Source organism: Tenrec ecaudatus, chromosome 9 (genome assembly GCF_050624435.1).
Source record: "Tenrec ecaudatus isolate mTenEca1 chromosome 9, mTenEca1.hap1, whole genome shotgun sequence".
NCBI lineage: Eukaryota > Metazoa > Chordata > Mammalia > Afrosoricida > Tenrecidae > Tenrec > Tenrec ecaudatus.
In genome coordinates, this window is record NC_134538.1 from 162314203 (window position 1) to 162327815 (window position 13613).

At 51.0% G+C, this 13613-nt stretch overlaps 1 protein-coding gene across 1 annotated transcript in view; it reads left to right on the plus strand.

The window, feature by feature from the left end:
• CNTNAP2 (contactin associated protein 2) overlaps window positions 1-13613 on the plus strand; it is a 973876-nt gene that overhangs the window by 76779 nt on the left and 883484 nt on the right. The window lies entirely within an intron of this gene.

A 13613-nucleotide genomic window follows, 5' to 3' on the forward strand; every position in this document is an offset into this window, starting at 1 on the left:
CAGAATGAGGCCAGCACCATCTTGCATCCGCCCGGCTCTTACCCTGCGGAGCTTCCTTGACCACATTGCTGGTCAGTGTGTTACCTGAGAAGCATCTGCTGCTATTTTCTCCCACAAAATGTGAAGTGTCAGGGAGTGGCTTCCTAATCGAGGTGCCCCTGTAGCGGCCCCGCAGGGTTCTCTGGGCTGTATGTCTTTATGGAAGCAGACGGCCTCATCATGTTCCCATGGAGTGGTTGGCAGGCTCAAACCCCCAACCCTGTGGTTAGCAATGCAGTGCTTAACCTGCAGTGTCACCGTGGTTCATCTAAAGTACTCCGACAGGAACTCAGCTCTCTGCCATCCAGGGATTCTGACTCACAGTGGCCTCGTATCGGGCTTTTGAAGCTGGAAACTCCAAGGCAGCAGACAGCCTCGGGTAGTGATTAATAGCTTTGTTCCGTTTCCTGAGATATAAAACCGGGACAGATAAAACTAAACGGGATGCAATTAATTGCCTTGTAGTCATTCATTCTGTTTTATTTTCTAAAGGAAACACTTTCTCATAAACAAGGAGAAGTAAAACGTGGGTATGCCCGGGCTTGGGCACGGCTCTCCTGTTTCCTAGGAATAAGGAGATGGTGGTTGGATTGGTAATGTGGCTCTTTCCCTAGGCATCTTCCTTTGGCAGGCAAGCCAGGCCTCTAGCTCCCAACTATTACTGCATTGGACGCTGACCGTGTGGAGACCTTGATGAATGTGAGCCTGTGCTGCTAAAAACACCTCCGGCCTTTCGCCTGTCCTAGCAGTGTCCTCACGTGAAGATTAGCTGTAAGGATACATTTCCCCCACAGAGCACACGCTCAGGAGTCTAGGTGTGGTTGCATTCCACCTGTGTGGGATGTAACAACACAGGCACGCAGGGACGTGCACACTCAGATGGCTATCCACAGACAATCAGCCTCTCTCTCCCTGATGTGCGGGTTTTTCTCGGGCTCCGTGCTTCGAGGTTCAACATGTTGAGCTAAATGAAGAAGGTTCTGTGGGCGCTTCCGTTTGAGCACGATCCAGTGCTGTGCTGAGGCTCTGGGGGTGGGGGGCTTGCATAGTTGGCCAGAAGTGTGTCTCTTGGATAAGCCTGTTGTTCAGGGGTGGGTGGAGGTGGTGCCAGTGGAGTAGCATGGAGTCCTGGAGTCCAGAACACGCTCTCTCTACAGCCTGAGGTCCCTGCAGCTCACAGGGCTCCCCACTACCACCCCGTCATTGTGCCCGTCTCTGTGTCGTTAAGACCCACACAGGTGGAACGCAAGCATACCTAGTGTCCCAACCATCTCTGCCAGGACCTCTGTCCTGGTCTGGGGGCAGTGCCCATTCTGCGGCCTTCTACTCCGAGTCCAGGGCCATTGCTTTACAAAGCACGATTGTTCCTTTTTGATAAGGGCCCATTCACCGTGTCTAATCCTGTTTATATGGTTCCTAAAAGTTCCCAGTGCGTACCTGGGCCCTCTTCTTTGGCCAATGTACAATTCAGAGACGAAAAGAAATCACTGGAGGTTCCCTCCTGCTCCTCCGGTTCTGTCGTCCACTGAAGGGTGCAGTGTGGCCCTTTGGTGTTCATATAACGCAGGTCTTGTGATTTCAAAAACCCTTTGACTGCATCACACCCTACTTAGGTGGTTGTTGGGGGTGCCGTCTGGTGGACTCCTACTCGTAGCCAGTCCTGTGGCAGAGCACAACTGCCCGCAGGCCTCCGGAGACTGGTCTGTGGAGCAGGCGGACAAGTCTTTCTCTCATGGAGCTGCTAAATCATTGGGGGGATAGGGTTCCTAACTCACAGCCTTCAGGCTAACAGTCTGACCCTTTACCTTCCTACTTCAGGGCTCCTGGAGTGTAGACTCCTGGCACACAGACCAACACTGCCTAACACCCCATGGCCTTCAAACCCTTGGCTCTCAGACACAGTCAGACCTCTCCACTGGGTCCTTCAAAGTGTGTGGCCTGCACAGGTACCAACAATGCCTGCCGCTGAGCAGTGTGCGCCCCATGCCCCTGCCGCCCAGCCACCTCGTAGGACCGTGTAGAGCTGTCTGAAGGGTTTGCCCAGGCCACCACCTTTACTGGAGCAGAGCACCCACCCCTTCGTTCTTCCCTGCAGCCACTGGGTGCGCCTCCACCTCCACCTTCTGAGCAGCAGAGAGCTTAACCCTTGTGGCTCCAGGGTAGAGGACTGCAGCAGGTGTGTGGACTTGAGTCAGCATGACGACTACACTCACTGTCATTGTGACTTGATTCCGACTCACAGCCACCCTAAAGGGTCAGCCCCAAAAGCCAGATGGCCACCCCCACCATGTTGAAATGGTCAGCCATGTAGGAAAAACAGCATACAGAGCGTCTGAAACCCTCACCCTGTATCTTAGGAAGGCTGTGTGTGCTCCTTTGAGGGCCAAGGAGTGGAAATGGATTTCTTCTTAAGTGTCCCAAAAGCACACTGGCTCGATTTTCAAACAGCTCTGACCACCTTTCCATTCAAGGTGTCTGCCATGTAGGAAAGCTATTCATGACTTCCCGGTGCAGTTCCGTGGGGTCCGTCTCTCACCTGAGGCGAAGTTTGGGTTCCTCTCCGACAGGGAGATGGTGCCCGGCTGCGAGTACACAGTGCCCTGTGGGTTCCAGTTTGTGAAATGCTTATAGGAGAAGCAGCCACCCAGAGCCTGGGAGCCTTCTTGGTTCTGACCTGGGCTGGTAAGTTCTCCCAGGCACATCCTGCCCAGGTGCCCGGTGAAGTGGCCATGCTGGTTCCCTGGCTTCCACCTGGCCCAAACCGCATTCTCCATCAAGCTGAATGCCTCCTATCTGCCATCTAAGCACCTACAAAGAGGGGTGTCATGCCTGCTTTCTAGGATCTGTAGCCTCTTGCTTTCGATACCGTTTCTTCAGAGGATACATTCACCTGAGTGAATATCGAATTCTCCAGGAAAAGGAGTGAAACCCTGCACCTCAGAAGTTTCCATGTGAACAGGATGGATTATCCTGGAAACAGACAAACAGCGCAAGATGCAAGCCGGGATCAAGAAGCAGCTAGTTCATGTATTATCGTCTGAAGTTGGCCTGCACTTGTATAGTTTCCTTTCCTTTAAATTTAAATTTACTATCTTAAATTTCTTCAACTTTTTTCTTTGTAAATCATTTTGTTGGGGGCTCATACAGCTCTTTTCACAATCCATGCATCCATCCATTGTGTCAAGCACATGTGTACATTTGTTGCCATGATCGTTCTCAAAACATTTGCCTTCTACTACAGCCCTTGGTATCAGCTCCTCATTTTCCCCCCTCCCTCCCTGCCCGCTTCCTCATGAACCCTTAATAATTTATACATTATTATTATTTTTTCATGTCTTATTCTGACAGATGTCTCCCTTCACCCACTTTCCTGTTTTCTGTTGTCTGGAGGGGGTTATATATGGATCATTGTGATTGGTTCCCCCTTTCTCCCCCACCTACCCCTTATGCTCCTGGTATTGCTACTCTCAATATTGGTCCTGAGGGGTTTATCTGTCCTGGATTCCCTGTGTTTTCAGTTCTTATCTGTACCCATGTGCATGCTCTGTTCTAGCCAGATTTATAAGGTAGAATTGGGATCATGATAGTGGGGATTGGTAGTGGGGGGTGGGGGGGGAGAAGCATTAAAGAACTAGAGGAAAGTTGTATGTTTCATCAGTGCTATACTTCCCTGAGTGACTAGTCTCTAAAATTGTTTCTTTAAATTTCCTTAAATTCTATACCATTGGCTAAATTAATGTCACTATCAGTAAAATTTGCTTTATAATCCATGGAGATGATTTATTATGTTCTCTATCATAACATGATAACGATGTCCCTAAAGTGAATCAGAGACTGTATAAACCATACATAAGTGAATGGATTTGGGGGCTGGAACTTCATTCTAGCCCAATATTGCAACAGTTAGTTCAATTGATATGGCTCCACTCAACACCTGATGTCATGAAGAGATCACTGAAGGATGGGTGCTAGAGAAAAGTGTGGAGCAGAAACTACCTGGTGCCTGGCTGTCAGGTCTAGGGTCTTAAAGGCTTGTTTTAAAAGAAGAAACCACCTACTTGAGGCATCAACAAAGTCCACATGGGAGAAGCACACCCACATGTGTGATACAAGGATTGTGAATAATAAAATCCAAATCCAAAGGAGGGCATGGTATCTGAGCTTACATTCTGAACCCCGGCTTTGTGAAAGGCTGTGGAGGAAATGGAAGCGCAGGATCCATGTGCGGATCCACACATGGCTAAGACCCTGCTGAGTGCCCTCTGAGCAGCACAGGATCCATGTGCGGATCCACACACGGCTAAGACTCTGTGAGTGCCCTCTGAGCAGCACAGGACCCATGTGCAGATCCACACACGGCTAAGACTCTGCTGAGTGCCCTCTGAGCAGCACAGGATCCATGTGCGGATCCACACACGGCTAAGACTCTGTGAGTGCCCTCTGAGCACAATGCAGGATCCATGTGCGGATCCACACACGGCTAAGACTCTGCTGAGTGCCCTCTGAGCAGCACAGGATCCATGTGCGGATCCACACACGGCTAAGACTCTGTGAGTGCCCTCTGAGCAGCACAGGACCCATGTGCAGATCCACACACGGCTAAGACTCTGCTGAGTGCCCTCTGAGCAGCACAGGATCCATGTGCGGATCCACACACGGCTAAGACTCTGTGAGTGCCCTCTGAGCACAGTGCAGGATCCATGTGCGGATCCACACACGGCTAAGACTCTGTGAGTGCCCTCTGAGCAGCACAGGACCCATGTGCAGATCCACACACGGCTAAGACTCTGCTGAGTGTCCTCTGAGCAGCACAGGAGCCATGTGCGGACCCTCACAGGGCTAAGACTCTGTGAGTGCCCTCCACGTGCGGATCCACACAGGGCTAAGACTCTGTGAGCGCCCTCTGAGCACAGTGCGGGAATGGACTGCTTCACGGTCAGACAGAACGCGCATTGAGGACTGAACTATGCAAGATGTGGTTAGGGTAAAATGGATGCCCTGATCTCACTTTTGACCCATTTAAGGTTGTGTCAGCTTTCAATATTTTCTGATTTCTTTTTAATTGAGGTATTTCTATGTTTCATCTAGTGCTTCTTGCTTTTTGCTTGCTTCCTGTTTGTGTTTTACATTATTTCTGTCTGTGAAATACAGGATAGGTAAATCGATGGAGCCAAAAACTGGATAGGGGCACGGCAGGCGAGGATGAGGGAGATGGGGAGCTAACAACAATGAGTCAGAGAAGAAGATCGTCTGAAATTGATTGTGGTGATGACAGAACTCTCCGTAATTTAACTGAAGGGTTAAATCGAATGACATGTGAAGTATATGCCAATAAAGCTATTTTTAAAATAGTTTCCGGAGAAATGGAGGGTAATGGAATCACCCTACAAGCATTGTGCAGCCCCCTGGCATGGGAATAGGGGCACAGAAAGGCTGCCAGCTGCATGGCACGGCACTTGTTCACAAGCCTGGCAGCTCTCCAGTGAGGAAGGAAACCAGATGGCTGAGGCTGCTTTCTCTCCTTGTCTTGAGTTGGGGGGGCATCACTCTCACGCTGAAGGCCGCCATGCCCTCATGCCCTCTGAGGTCTTCATCAAGTCAAATGGCATCTTGAGTGGTCCTCCCAGACGCTTGGGTAAACAGTGTGCAGGCAGAGGCAGGGGTTGTGGAGAGAGACCCTAGCTGGGCCTCTGCAGACTAAGATGGAGAGAGATGCTTTTTACCTGATCCAATTCTAAGAACATGTTTCAGGAAACCACATAATGTATTTTCAAAACCATTTTCCCATTTTACCCTTAAAATGTGCTCTCATCTTCTCTAAATAACAGATATTTCTTACTAAACACACACAAGCCAGCACAGCAAAACTCAGTCCACACATACAGCCCGGGGTTCCATTTGGAGGCCAGCAGCCCCACAGGGCACAGTAGCGCAGCACCCTGGGATCGCTGAGCCGGGAGTGTCTGGGGAAGGCCATTGCATCTTCTCTGGTGAACTGCTGACCGTGCGCTTAGAATCCCAGTGTGTCACACACTGCAGCACAGGACACTTAGACAGAAGTGTCCACCGTCAGAGAATCCATTCTAATTCACGATGGTCCTCTATGGGGTGTCCACGTCTGTAAGTCTCTATAGGAGAATATAGCATCAATTTTCGCTGTTGGGCTTCATCCACAGACCTTGTGGTCCATGCTTGGCCTCAGCATAACCAGGGCCCCAAAACACCCTCCTAGGGTTGGCTGGGCAGCAGCCCTGCAATGGGGTGCTCTCGGCATCGTTGGGATCTGTGCTGTTTAGCCTGTGATGTGGAGTTTGTTTTGGGGGATCCCGGACGATCCCATCGCTAGAGGGCTGAGAAGGCTCATCAGTCAACACCCCAATGCCAGGTCTTTGTGGATTATGAAACCCAGAGATGAAGGTGACACAGGAGAGTATGCTTGCAATCCACATGTGATTCTGTCCTAACATGGATGGGCTGGCCGTGTGTGTGTGTGAGTGCATATGTACGTGCATGTGTGGGATGGGACTCTTTGAAAACCAGGGACTCTAACATGGAAGAAGCACACCAGGCTGTCTGGCCACGAGGTGCACAAGGGACCAGTTATCAGACATCAAAGAACTGAAAATCCTATCAGTGGGTGCCCACCTTCTTGATACGATCAATGATGACTAATGTGTGCATAAGGAAATGTGGTGAAGAAAGCTGATGGTGCCTGGCTATCAAAAGATATAGTGTCTGAGGTCTTAAAGGTTTGAAGGTAAACAAGCGGCCATCTAGCTGAGAAGCATCAAAGCCCACATGGAAGAAGCACACCAGCCTATCTGACCACAGGTGTAGAAGGGCCCAGTTAACAGACACCAAAGAACTAAAAATCATATCACTGGATGCCCACCTTCCTGATACGATCAATGAAGACAAACGTGAGCATAAGCAAACATGGTGAAAAAAGCTGATGGTGCCCGGCTATCAAAAGATATAGCGTCTGGGTTCTTGGAGGCTCAAAGATAAACAGGTGGCCATCTAGCTCAGAAGTAACAAAGCCCACATGGAAGAAACACACCAGCCTGTGTGACCATGAGCTGTCGAAGGGATCAGGTATCAAGCATCAAAGAACAAAAAATCATATCATTATAAATATGGGTGAGTGCAGAGGGGAGACTCAAAGCCCATTGGTAGCCAACCGGACACCCCCTTAATGAAGGGTTGTGGGGAGGAGATGAGCCAGTCAGGGTGCAGGGTAACAATGATGAAATATATAACTTTCCTCTAGTTCTTAAATGCTTCCTCCCCCCCACTATCATGATCACCATTCTACCTTACAACTCCAGCTAGACCAGAGGATGCACATTGGTACAGATAGCAACTGGAAACACATGGAATCCAGGACAGATGGCTCCTTTAGGACCAGTGGTGAGAGTGGTAATGCCTGGAGGGTGGAGAGAATGTGGAGTAGAAAGGGGGAACTGATTACAAGTATCTACATATAGCCTCCTCCCTGGGGGATGGACAGCAGAGAAGATGGCGGGGGAGACATCAGACAGTGTAATATATGAAAAAATAATAATAATAATTTATGAATTATGAAGGGTTCATGAGGTAGAGGGGAGTCGGGAGGGAGGGGGAAATGAGCAGTCAATATTAAGGGCTCAAGTAGAAGGCAAATGTTTTGAGAATGATGATGGCAACAAATGTACATATGCGCTTGACACAATGGATGGATGCATGGATAGTGATAAGAATTGTACGTGCCCCCAATAAAATTATTTTTTCTTAAATGTTAAAAAAAAGAAAGAAAACCAGGGACTCTTTGAAAACCAGGACAAGCACATTCCCCAACTGCAGTTATGCTGCTGAAACGTTATGGGAGTTGAAGGAATTTGTAAACACAAGTCAAAAAGGGGTTCCTGTCTCCAGTATGGGGTTCCTGTCTCCAGTATGAGACAACAGCAACAAAAGGTCATCCTCTTTGCAAATGCTGTGTCACCCTGGGGCAGGGGTGAGAATGTCTGACTCTCAAACCAAAAACCAAACTCACAGCTCACGGAGTCAGTGCTGACTCGTAAGGAGCCCCTGTGGGTTACTGACACTGTAACTGTTTAGGGGAGTAGAAAGGCCAGGCTTTCTCCCTCAGAGCTGCTGGTGGCTTTGAACTGCCGACCATGTGGATCGCAGTCCAAAGCATAACCACGACAAGGCTTGTGGAGTCATCAGTGCCAGCTACCATGACACCCCAGAGAGAAGCAGTTCCGAACAGCCCATTAAGGGCGAGTGAATGTCGTTTATGTCCAGATAGGACAGGCTACTTTTTACGTGGCTCGTTTGTAAGGTCTGGGAATGACTGGCCTGGAAAAGATCCAAACAGCCCTTGGCAGGACAGAAGGCCCCCACCCCTGCTCTCTTGGCATGTTGCAAATAGCACTGTCCGAGCACAGAAACATGTGTGGACACGCGCACTCTCGTGATCACAGCCATGTGACACACAGCATGCCCAGGGAAGAGCATCTCACACACGCAGGTTTTCCGAGGCTTAGCCAGTGGTGTGCGGGCTGGAAGGGCGCTGGGGAGCAGCCACGCTGCAGGGTCTGTGCACTCCTGCGTGGGTGCCTTCCCAGAGCACCCTGCACCTGTGGGCGGGAAGCTGTGTCCTAAACTCTCCAGGAGTTACCAGAAGGAACTCATTCAGAGTTAGTATAAAATATAATATCATTTATCTCCTTTTGTGACTCACTTAAAAGTTATCTCAGTTTATTTTTTAATAGGGAAGCAGAAATGCATGTGGATTGTGCCTCTGTGACCCCCTCTGACCGTAAACCATGCGGAGTGCATTGGAGAGCGGTGGTTGCAGATGCAGATAGGCTCATCTTTAACACCTTAGCACTTGACTCATCTTGGACCCATTTTCAATTGTTCTGGTTTTTAATGCTTTCTGTTTTGCTTTCTTTTTTTCTCTATTTTATTTTGTTAATATTGTTCATTGTTTTGTTTTGTTGGGGAACGTTTTTCTGTACATGAAATCCAGGATAAGTAAATCAATAGAGACAGTACTTGACTTAATTCCTTGGAAGTCTGGCAGGGGAGTTTGGGGGGAAATAGGAGCTATTAATAATAAATCCAAGAAAGAAGGTGTGTTGACTGTACAACTCTTCCTGGTGTGATTAAACCGCTGAATCATAGGCCGTGTGGATGATGGGCTAGTAAGATTGCTGTTTAACAGAAGCAGTGCCATACTCAGCGGTCCTTTGGAATCTAATGCCTTCATGTCCAGGATGTCAGAAGAACAGACTGCTCGTTCTCAGTCAGCCCCAGCTTGCAGGGAGACTTCTTCAGTGATGGACAGCAGTTTTCACAAGCAAGGCTGCTGGCTTGGTGAGGAAAAGTCAGCAGAGACATGAAAACTTCTTCTGGAGAGGAGAGGAAGCCCGGGGTGCTGGGCTCTCCCAGTCAGTGGTGTTAGAAAGGGAAGATGCTGCTCCTGATGCTGTCAGGCCATCAGGTCACCCCTCACTCACAAGTCCCCTGTGCCCAGTTGGATGAGGCACCGCCCAGTCCTGTGCCACCTCACGATTGTCGTTAGGCTTGAGCCCTTGCCTGCAGCCGCTGCGTCCATCCTTCTCCTCAAGGGGCTTCCTCCTTTTCCCCACTCACCCCCAAGTTTCCCAACCGTGACGTCCGTCTCCAGTGACCGGCCCCTCCTGTTCACATATCCAACCGATGAGGTGAGAGGCTATCTGCCCGCCTGGCTTCTGAGGAAGGAGAGGGCAGTGCTGGCTGTCAGAGAGCGCTGAGGGGGGGGTTCATCAGCAGTCTGCAGTGGGCAGGTTCTGGGGTGCAACTCTCTTCCCTGGCGAGTGGTCCCACCAGGAGAAAGCTTGGAGATTCTTACTCCACAGCAGAGAGCAGGCTGATGGAGATAGCAAGAGGCACATAGGCACGTGGATGAGCGATAATGCTGACTTGAGGGCAGTTTATATGGTTGGATCTTCCATTTCCTAATATTTAGATCAGCAAGTTTTATGACTTCACCCAATGTTGACAGCACCTGTGACTGGTAATTTTAGTCCTGATATGAAGTGTGCAGAGCTAGACCTGCTGTGTGCTCCTCGGCGATTCACACTCCTATGGTGAGGAAGGATTAGAGTGGATGAGCCCATGCCATTGTACGCTCGGATTGTGAGTGACTTTAGAGTTACCCAGCCACCCACCTGGGACTTGCCACTGCTCCGGCTTCTCTCCTCTCCATGCCCAGGTGAGAGCTGAGTCCGTCTTTGTGCACAATACTGCCTGCCTCCCTATTGTCTTACACTCCCGCCGCCGAGCACTTCCTTTCGTTCTGTGTCACTGCCAGGTGCAGGGCTGTCAACACGGCGTGTCTCTGAAACCTTCGCCCTGCTGTCAGTGTGTGATTTCTTCTGAAATATAGACGTGGCCACACCATGCCCTCACCTACGCTTGGGAACCTTCCCAGTGGCTTCTCAAGCCACAGGGATGTAACCACCCAAGCGCGTGTGTCATAGACTCCAACAGAAATGGGCACCCAATCAATATGCATCCCAAGAGTCAACGGCTCAATGAAAAACCCGAATGGATGAGTGAGGGCCCTGAGTGCCCAGGTCTCTCTGCAGCTCAATTGCCCCTGCACGCTGTACCTCCTACTGCTCATGGGTCCTTTAGGCCCTGGTCACTGTCTCCCAGGCAGGGGACACGGGAGCAGAGACACCAGCCTGGGCTCTATGCCACTTGGTGGATGTGGCAGGGTCGTACAGGTGGATGCAGAGAGGAGGGGTCAGTCAGGAGTGGCCGGGCTCCTGCACATGGGCAGGAGAAGATGGGCGCGATGCCTGCCTTCAGTTGAGGGACGAGGAGAGTGGAGGACGAGCGCCCTCTCGGCACTCAATTTAACTCCAAACACGGAAGGTTAGCCGAAGGAAAATTGGGACAAGTGTACGTAGGCCACGAGAAGGACATGTATTATTGCTTTAAGTTTGCCTTTGTTTCTCCATCGTTCTCAAAGCTGTTGCTACACATTTCCCTGCTTAACGTCTTTCGGAAAGATTGGTTCTCGTGCCCAGAAGGCTCTTCTTTGTCAACATTCACGGAGGAAACGTTTGGGCATCTGCTTCCAAACAGGAGAGCCGCAGTCAGTCCTCTGGATGCTGTTTGCTCTCATGTCTGATTAGGAAAGCAATACGCCTGAAGAGAACATCCTGCAAACAGAGGGAGGAAAAGAAAGGGCAATAGCCACGTGGTCACCACTGGAGCTCAGGGCTCAGCCCCGTGGTTACACGCTCTTTGGGGCAGTGGATTTTATCTCAGGGGCTGTGATGTTCCCCTGGTGGAAGTTTTGCCTGCCTGGCAGGAGACGCCAGTTCAGTTCTGGGCCAGCACACCCATGCCTAGCCACCTCTTGTCTGTCCATAGAGGCTGTGTGACTGTGATGCCAGACAGGTGTCGGTAGAGCTTCCAGACTAAGGAGCAAGAAAGATCTAGCCACGTGTCCCTGGGTACCAGCCAATGTCACCCCTGAGACAGATCGCAGAGGTCTGGCATACCATGATCGATCGTGGGGAAAAGGCAGAAGGAGGGAGCAGCACTGGCCATGGGGTGGCCAGGATTGGAGCTAACGCCTTGGCAGTGAAGGACATAGTTCCTAACAGCGGGATCATGTCACCGTTGTATTTTGCTGACCTAACTTGCCCTGAGGCATCATCAATGTCACAGTGCAGAGCACACCCCTTTAGGGGGGCATTTGTGCCCCCGTCCACTGGGCGCCTTTAGCATAAGCGTCACTGGGTGCGTTTTGCGTGAGTGTCTGATGGGAAGCGTCGTGAGGCAGGGTCTGACGGTGCTGTCTGTGGCTCTTTAGTCAATTATTGGAAGGTATCTGAGCTAAGCACTTGGGGAATAGACTTACCTGCCAATAAGGATGCTGCGTGCAACTGTGATGCACTGTCTGAATTAACTCATTCATGAAAGGGGCCATCTCTCGGTGGGGCTGAGGGGCTTGCCAACTGAACCACTGAGGTCAGCAGGCAGAGGGCTTGGGCCCACTGAGGCCCTTTGCAGTCGGCCTCTGCAATCTTCAAAGGAGGATCTGTTTATTGAAAGGTAGCCACCTTTTGGAAATGGCAGAGTTGTCCTTAAAAATCGAACTAAAAAAATTCCTGCTACCAGTAGTTCTGGGGCACAGCTCTGTCTCTGAGGGGCATTTCCTTGTTTGCACAGAACGCCCCAATAACAATTGCACACAGCTTTTGCAGACTACTCAGAGGGTGGAACGTTGATGTCTGTTATTTGGTGGTGTCCGTTTTTCCCTTGATTTTTTCTGAAAATGACAAGATGGACAGAGAGGGGACAGAAGCCTCACTTGCTGAGCTGAGAAGCCAGGGTATCCTGAGGCCATTCTCAGCTGGTTGGTCATGGAATTGGGGAGCTTCAGGAGCCGGTCCATCTGCTCCACCGTCTGTCAGGAATCAGCGTGGCTGATCAGCGTCCTACAGAATTTGTGCTTCAAGCCTTGGCGTGGCCCCCCTGGCCCATGCCCAGCAGGCAGTGTCTGATGCAATTCTCAGCCCTGCCTCCCACACAGGCGTTGGCTGTTCCAGCTAAGATGCTTCTCTCTTCTCCTCTTGGCTCTTCTCGGGCCAGAGCACACCGATGGTATCCAGGAGTGGGAAGGGGACAGAAACTGGGCCATCTGGAAGGATCTTGGCACTGATTGCACGCTTAGCCTGTGCAGCCATCAGGATAACGCCCAATGGTTTTCCATGTCTCAGAAAGGCCAGTCAAACCTTGGGTTCCTCACTGACGGGTCCAGGATTGGAACTCACCCGCAGGAGAAAAGTGGGGTGGTTTGTGTCTGCACAGACGGTCAGCTTGGGGAGCCCCACGGAGCAGTTCTCCTGGCCACTGTGGGTTGCTGACCGTCCGTTTGAATGCAGAGATGGAGAGCAGAGCCCTTCCCAGCCCCCCCTGGGGGTGTGATTCCAGGTACCTGCATTTTCTAGGAGACTAGTGCACCTCTCGGATCGCAGTGGGTTTGTTCTGTTCTGCACAACCCTGTGACAGAACTCATTCCAGAACATGCTGTGACCCCGAGTACAATTCAGCCCAGTACTGGGCCCGGGTAACTGAGGCCGCCCCCTGGGAGCTGAGGCGCTTGTGATTCATGGGTGCTGGGGGCTGTTTGAGATCAGTCAGGGTTCTCCTGTGCCTGCTCTGTGTCTGTTGGGAGAGGCTGTGCTATATGGCCCGAGGCTCCTCCTTCACCACTTCCCACTGGTCCCAGGGCTCCAGGTCTGGCAGGGGAGCCGGGAAAACAGGCAACTGAGCGAAGGTGTGCACACGGGTGGTGCAAGACCCTGCTTGGAAGGCCCCCAGGGAATGGCCTGGAGACAGGGCAGCTGATCATAGTGCTGGGCTAGAGTGGGAATGTGGGGATGTGAGCAGGGCCTCTAGAGCAGAGAGGTGGGCTTTGTAGAGCATGAGAAAGAGCAGGAGGAGAGCCTGGAAGCAAGGTAGGGGAGAAGGGGCTGTGGTTTGTACTTGCAAGTCCTTTCCCTGTTGGCGAAGGCCCT